Genomic DNA, 8,161 nt, shown 5'->3' with positions numbered 1-8,161 from the left:
TTTGATTTTTTTCTAAAATTCAAATTTAATCAACTCTAAAAGAGTTATTCTTTATCTTTATGTCCATTGTCATGAAACCTATTGGTTTTACTGTGTAAGTGTAACTAATCTTAACAATAAAATTAAAAAAAAAAGAATTGTAAAAATAGAAAATAACTTTTTAAAATTATATAACTATATACATTACAACTTGGGATTAAAAACATGTAATAACTATGCCAAAAGAAATAAGTTTGGATAAAATCATATAACTATATTCAATATTGTTACATGGGAAGAAATCTCTCGGTGACTAAAGGTATAAGTACTCTCATCTTAATCGAATTGTAAAAGTTGGCTAGTGCCTAGTGGACTTAGTGGCTATTCCTTGGATTTGTCCGGAATCAATTAATTTATTTTGGTAATGATACCCTTTGCTTGTTTAGTCTCGTAAATTTTTATCAATTTAGTATTTTTTAAAATTTAAGTTTATGACGTTATATATCTTATTCAACTAGGCTGAAATGATGTTATCTTTTTATGTTTATAAATCACATATATCTTGTGTGCATAATATAATTAATTTCATTTTAGAATATATATTTATATACTAATTCACATGTTGATTAGCCAAGTGACACTGTTTTAATCTACTTAGTTAATTAGACACATCATGTCATTTTTTTTATTATGACAAATTAATGTTTAAAGTTTTAATATTTTAAATCTCTTCGAAAAAGAGTTAAAGTTTTAAAATTCAAACCAATCATTCAAGAAAAAGAAATGGGGGATTTGAAGTTATGATTTTTTATATATTTAAAACTATATCGAAAGAAATAAATTGATAAAAATATTCTTCTGAAACAAAATTAGTTTTGAATTCTAAAAAGTTAAAGCTTACACGTAGCTTTGAAAGTTAAGAACTAGTATCCGTTACTTTTTGTTGTATGCGCTCCCTCGTATATTACTTTGTTTTAGTGTAAAATTTTAAATGTTAATACTGAAGTTTGAACCTATAATTTTATATAAATTATTCAATTATCAGAGCATTTGGCCAACAGTCAACTTGTGTATTACATATTTTATACACAATATACAAGTCGTAAGGTTACACATAATATACTTAATTCGATCAAGTTGCTTCTGGTAGAAATAATTGTACTGTATATAAAAACTTTTATTACCAAAAAAATAATATTTCTTAAATATTATTTGAAATAAGTTTTTCTTAGATTCTCGTGTAAATTTAAGTCGAACTCAATCTCAATTTATATATTTTATCTTGATTTTATTTTTAGTCAAATGTAAAAATTAGTTTTTTCTAATATATTTTCTCAAGTTCAACACTTTTGTAGTTGATGCCTGAATAATATAGTGGATCATCCTTTAAATGAATTTTGGATAAATATTTATACTATCTTAAATTCTTAAAATGTGAATTTAAGTTTAACTCAATCATAAAAATTAACTCATAAGGTGAAAGTTAACTTTTATTTATAGACTTTATTTTTTACCAACGTGATACTTGAGTTTTTTTTAATTATTTTTTTTCACATTTTACATGTATTTATAAGTGTTCATTAATAATACACTAAATACTTGCTAATCAAATGAGAAGTATATAAAACAAATAATACTGTTGTTGATTTCTCTTATATTTGTTTCATTTCAAATTGCTTTTTCTTAGTGAAAATTATTAGTACTATTACCTCAACTATTTTTTTTATCTGATATGATCTGATGATATTTATGGTGAATTTAATGGGATTATTTCAAGATCTTTAAATAAAAAATGAATGAGATTTGATGGTCAACGAGTTCTCAATTTCAAGGGTAAGATAGTCTCTTTACAACACATGATTTTTCTGTTGTTTGAAACCCAAATATCTTTCTTTCTAGTTGATTTTTCTTTTACGTTTAATATATATTTCCAATTTATTCTATTTTTTCACCATTAGTTACAAATAAAGTGTATTTAAATAATGTCTAAACCATCAACAAATAAGCTTAATCCAATTGATAGATAATTACTAAGGTCTCTTATGCATGTCAATCAAAATGTATGCATGCATGTAAAATGATTATTTTAGGAAATCATTTAAATATACAAACATATATACTATGCAGAAAATACTAGTGAAGTAGTATCTAACATGTCGTGAAGATCTTACGAACTAATCAAAGGTAGAAAATGTAGGCTTTCTCAAAGGTTACGACATTAATATTAGTGTTACGAGTCTTGAAAGGCACTATAAGTGTATGGATAGTGGGCCATAAGATAATTGTTCAGCATCACGTAGTGCACAAATGTCACGAATCCACCACCACATAACATGGTCCATTCAAAACTCAACGTACTGTGCCCTTTTCTTTTTTATGTGTGAGAAAGGGAGTGGTGACTAAGATGGTGGTGTTCATATCAGTGTGTGGGATTGGAGACACTACAGTCCAATAAAATTGATGTGTAGGACGAGGCACGTCACGTAATATGGTGCATTTTGCTGAATCATTTCTCCATTCTCATTCGTGATTCATATAATCTATCAATAATACTTATAATATTTATAATGCTTTTTGATGATGACGATGATAATTGTAATTAATTAATATTTTTATTAATTAAAAAATTACTTTTTTTTTAATTATAAACATCATGTAGAAGATAAAAAATGACATAGATGATATAATTTTATGTATTTTAATAAAAATATATTTTTTAATTTTTTTATTAATATCTTAAAAGCAAGGTTTAACATTTATTTCCAACGAAACAATACTTTGAGTTTACCATCATTGTCTTCAAATAAAAAATGTAAATTACAGAAAGGCAAAAGGAGAGAGTGGTTGATTGGTTCTTTCCTTCCTAAACTACCAAGTTGTATTTAAAAAACAAATTATTTATGCACGCATGCTGTACTTATATGGGTAATGTGTTGAGTAAATTAACATATTTTTTGCCCGACTAGTTTAATTAACTGCCCAACGTGAAGGAGACGACTCTTGATTTTTGGGGAATGTGGATGTTGTCTAAAAGCCATATCATTTCTTCTTGCTAATCCGTTAATTTGTTGAATGTCAATGTCAAATTATATTTTTTAATAAATTTCAAGATGAAAATATAAATATAAATATAAGTAAATAACATTTGAAGATCATTATTATATTCAGAAATCCATGAATATTTTAACTAAAATTAACCAGGACCCATCCTGACATTTTATAAGTCGATGAAAAAATGATAAATAAAAATCCTTATATTTTATTAAACATATGTCAAATGAAATAAACTATAATTCTAAAAAATATTGGCTCTTATATTTTTTTAAAAGTTTTTTAGCGGCCTTTATTTATCATTTTGTCTTTGGCTCACAAATGTTAGGATTGATCATGTTTTTATTTTTTGTCATAAGACTCGAATATGACATGTTATTTAAAAATTAAATTTAGTTTCACTCATATCAACTATATGTTGGTGGATGCATTTCTACTTTCTAATATGGTTGTATAACTTTATACATGTTAAATAATCATGGTAGTTTTTTTTTTTTTTCCTTTCCTATAAGAATTTATCAGGAGATTGGGGTGTTGGTGATACAGCCCAGTGAAGGATAAAAAATTTGGGCTGGACCATATGCAGAGCGGCCTGTACTCTATGAAGGATTTTGTTGGGGGTTACAAGACATTTATTCAGAACAAAAATGGTAAAAACAATAAATCTATTTTTTTTTTTCACCGTCTGGTTCATAAAATTTTAAGGAAATTGCTTTATGGTACAAAGAATATCTCAGACGAAAGTACGAAAACATGAATTAACGGCTAATCCATGATTTGTGTCAATTCTGTTTTTTTTTCTTTTGATTAAATCTTTAACCAATAAAAAGAGCTACGTGTATTTAGTACTCATTCGTGTATATATCAGTTTCGTACTGTATAGCAGTACTCAAATTTTAAAGGTAAGGGAAACAGTAAAGTTAATTTCACCGTTTTCATAATCATACTCAGAGATATAATTAAAAATGAAAATAAAAACGGGGATCGGATCAATATTAGCCTATAACACTTCATTGAGCGAGTTACTGGCCCTTAAGTAAACTCAAACCTCAGCTATGCACTTTCAAAATTAATTTATATATTTGTGTCTAAAATCATTTTAATTAAACTTCAACATAAATTAATCTTCGTGTTAAAACTTATTATAGAATAAAATTTGATTTGTTCTGTAATAATGATAAAAAATACTTAATTGAAATATATGAATTTAGACAATTATTTCATATATTCTCTTATTTAGGATTTTATTTATGTCTTTTTATGTGAATTTAGACAAATTTTTTTTAAATATACCCTTTTTTAATTTTCTACTACTAGTTGTGACATCAAATATCAAGGTATTAAAAAAAGGTTAATTTAGTTTAAATATGATAATATTTTAGGCTAAATAGTTACTTTTGTCTTTCAATGTATAATTTGTTGGCAAATATGTTTATGAAAGATAAAAATACAAAGTACTTAAAAGTGTAAAAAGTACGACAAATATGTTATACCGTTAACTTCCTTATGCTATTGTCAATAAAATAGTCTATTTGACATAGAAATGATTAACAACGTGGATTGTCAACATATGAACATATTTGTCATAATATTTTTTTGACTTTTCGTCTTTCCATTCTACTGACAAATGCGTCCCTGAAAGATGAAAATGCAAAATTTAGTCTTTGAAAATATAAAAAGTGCGACAAATATATTCAGACGTTAATAATAGATTATGACTAATTATTATTATTATTATTATTATTATTATTATTATTATTATTATTATGTGTTTATAATTTACTATTCCTATTTGTTTAATACTTATGCAATATATTTTTTAAATTTCCTTTTAATATATATATTTTTATTATTTTGATTTCTTTGTCAAACTTTAATTTTTATGGTTAAAAAAAACTTTATCTTATACCTCATATTTAAATTGAAAATAATATGTCGAGAATTTTGAGTAAAAAAACACAACCACCCACCTGACCAAATTTATTTATTTATTTATTTTTAAAAAAGAATTTAATCAACTATTTTTTTTAGAAAAAAATAAATCTCACAAAATTTAAACTAGATAAAGCTAAAGTAAAATTATAAGTCATTTTTCTTAATTAATAATATATATATATATATATACCTCAAATATGAAAGAATCCCTTTGGATAAACCTCATGTGCTTCCATTCGAGACAACACTTATTATACATAATATGAATGAAATGAAAATAGTTACTAACAAATAAATAATCTAAATAAAGTTAAATAAAAAATACAATAATGCTAAAACTAATACATAGGTTAACTTTAAAACAAAAAAAAAACTAATACAGAGATTTACTCTTTGACTTTGGGACGTAGAGTGATATCTCTCGCTGATTTAGGGGTTGTAGCAACCTTGCATCATTTGACATACTATGATTGAGTACATAATAAAGATTAATGATTAATTTAAGAAACAAAAAATTTCAAGAAATAAAAGACTTTAATTTTTTTAAATGGGAATTATGATATAAAAAATTAAAGCCTTTTATATTTGAGGTGTGTGTGTGTGTATATATATATATATATTATTGATTGAGAAAAAAAGACTTATAATTTTACTTTAGCTTTATCTAGTTTAAATTTTGTGATATTTGTTTTTTTTAAAAAATAGTTGATTAAATTCTCTTTTTAAAATAAATAAATAAATTTGGTCCCGTGGTCAGTTGTGTTTTATCTACTCAAAATTCTCGACATATTATTTTCAATCCAAATATGATGTATACGATAAAGTTTTTTTTAACAACAAAGATTAAGGTTTGAAAAGGAAATCAAAATAATAAAAATATATATATTAAAAGAAAATTTAAAAAATATATTACATAGGTACTAAACGAATAAGAACACTAAACTATAAACACATAATAATAATAATAATAATAATAATAATAATAATAATAATAATTAGTCACAATCTATTATTAACTTCCAAATATATTTATTGTACTTTTTATACTTTCAAGGATTAAATTTTTCATTTTCATCTTCTAGGAACGCATTTCTCAGCGTAGGAAGACGAAAAGTCAAAAAAATATTATGACAAATATGCTCCTATGCTGGCAATCCACATTGACAATTATTTCAGTGATAAATTTGTCCCTTCATGCCACTTAAGTTATTTTATTAGCGATAACAGAAAGAAGTTAATGACATGACATATTTGTCACACTTTTTACACTTTCAAAGACTAAATTTTGTATTTTCATCTTTTAGGAACATATTTATCAACGAATTATACATTGAAGGATAAAAGTGACTATTTACTCTAATATTTTACTTCCTTAAATGTTTCTTAATCCTTTCGCCCAAAAAATGTTTCTTAATCCATGTTTAGAATATATATTCATAACTTTCAAATAGAATATTAGAACAGGAAAATTCCTTAGATAATAAATTACTGGTTCTAAGTGATCTCTAACAATAAATCAACCATTCAAAATACTTTTCCTGCATATTCTCGATAAACTATTGTTACTTCACGCTTACCTCATGTAGGATCCCTCTAAAAGTTGATATTTTGAGCCCAAAAGATCAACCCAACTTGCCCAACATTGAACAAGGCTTTGCTTGTAGCAATGGTAGAACTCAACTTACCCTAAGTCACCATCTTCGTCAATGCCTTCAAAATTACGTAATGTTAAAGTTTCCTATCCTTTCTATTAACATGCGCAAGTCTTGCTAATTAGGTTTTAGTAGACATTATCAAATAGTATTTAACGTTATATTAATGTATTTTAATGTTTTCAGACTATAATAATCTTTACAAGCAATATTATTTAAATTCTTTAATTAAATAACAATAAATAATAAATTTCACAAAGGAATAATTATTAAACTTAACCGGTAGTACTTGTGAATAATAATAATATAACTATATATATAACGTTTATGACAACTGAACTACATCGAAAGTGCCATAATTAGGATTGCAGTCATGACTCATATGACATGAGTGGTAAAAAAGCAACCCTTAAATTATAACTTTTATCTTTATATAATTTTAAATTCATGATTTTGATACCTTTATTTATATTTAGTTCCTCCATTTTTTAGAATAAACAAATTAAAAAACAAAATTCAACTCATAATTTTCTATTTAAAGATAAAATAATAAATTATTAACACATTAATTTTGTTTAATTAATTTTATAAACATTATTTTATATATAAGAGTTATTAAATTTTTTTGAAATATAAAAAATTATAAATTAAATTAAAATATTTAATATTTTTTTTATTATAAAAATTTATTTTAATGTAAACTAATAAACTATTATGTATACAAATTTGTTTTTAATTTATTATAATTTTTAAAAAATTACATAAACTAATATATAGATTACTTTAAAAAAATATTTTAAGTAATTTATACATATTATTTAAATTCATAATAGTATTTAAATAATCTAAAAAATTAAAAGTTAAAAATTTATTACTTATTATAATTAAAATATTTTTATTATTTGTATATAAAAATAAATTTAAATAATTTTTATAAATTAGATAAAATAATTTATATAATTTTTTTTATATAATTGGTATTAAAAAATTATTTACTAAATAATTTTTTATAGTTAAAACGAAAAGATTAACATGTATGTTTCCTAAATAATTAAATATTGAAATTTTAGTAATTTATATAATTTAAATATTAATTGATGTAATTATATTGATTTATATAATTAGAGTAAAAATAATATGTATATTAAAATTGATTTACAAATAATTTATGTAAATAATTTATATATTAATTTATGAAATTTAATTATAAATTGGTAAAATAAAAAAATATGTATAATATTAAAAATAAATGATATAAATGAAATTAAAAATATTTTTATATTAAATATTTTTTAATTTATAATTTTTATAATTCAAAAAATAATAACTCTTGACTAATGATGATATTCAAAATAATATTTATAAAATTAACTAAATAATTCAAGTAATTTAATAATTTATTATCTTATATTTAAATAAAAGATTATGAGTAATAAATTATATTCCTATCAAAATTCTTTTTATTTTTATTTTATTGAATTTCTTATTACACAAGTGTTATCTAAATAGGTTACATAAACATCATATCAGTATTAATACGTTAA

Source organism: Glycine max, chromosome 13 (assembly GCF_000004515.6).
Source record: "Glycine max cultivar Williams 82 chromosome 13, Glycine_max_v4.0, whole genome shotgun sequence".
Classification (NCBI taxonomy): Eukaryota; Viridiplantae; Streptophyta; class Magnoliopsida; order Fabales; family Fabaceae; genus Glycine; species Glycine max.
This window is presented reverse-complemented; position numbering follows the sequence as displayed.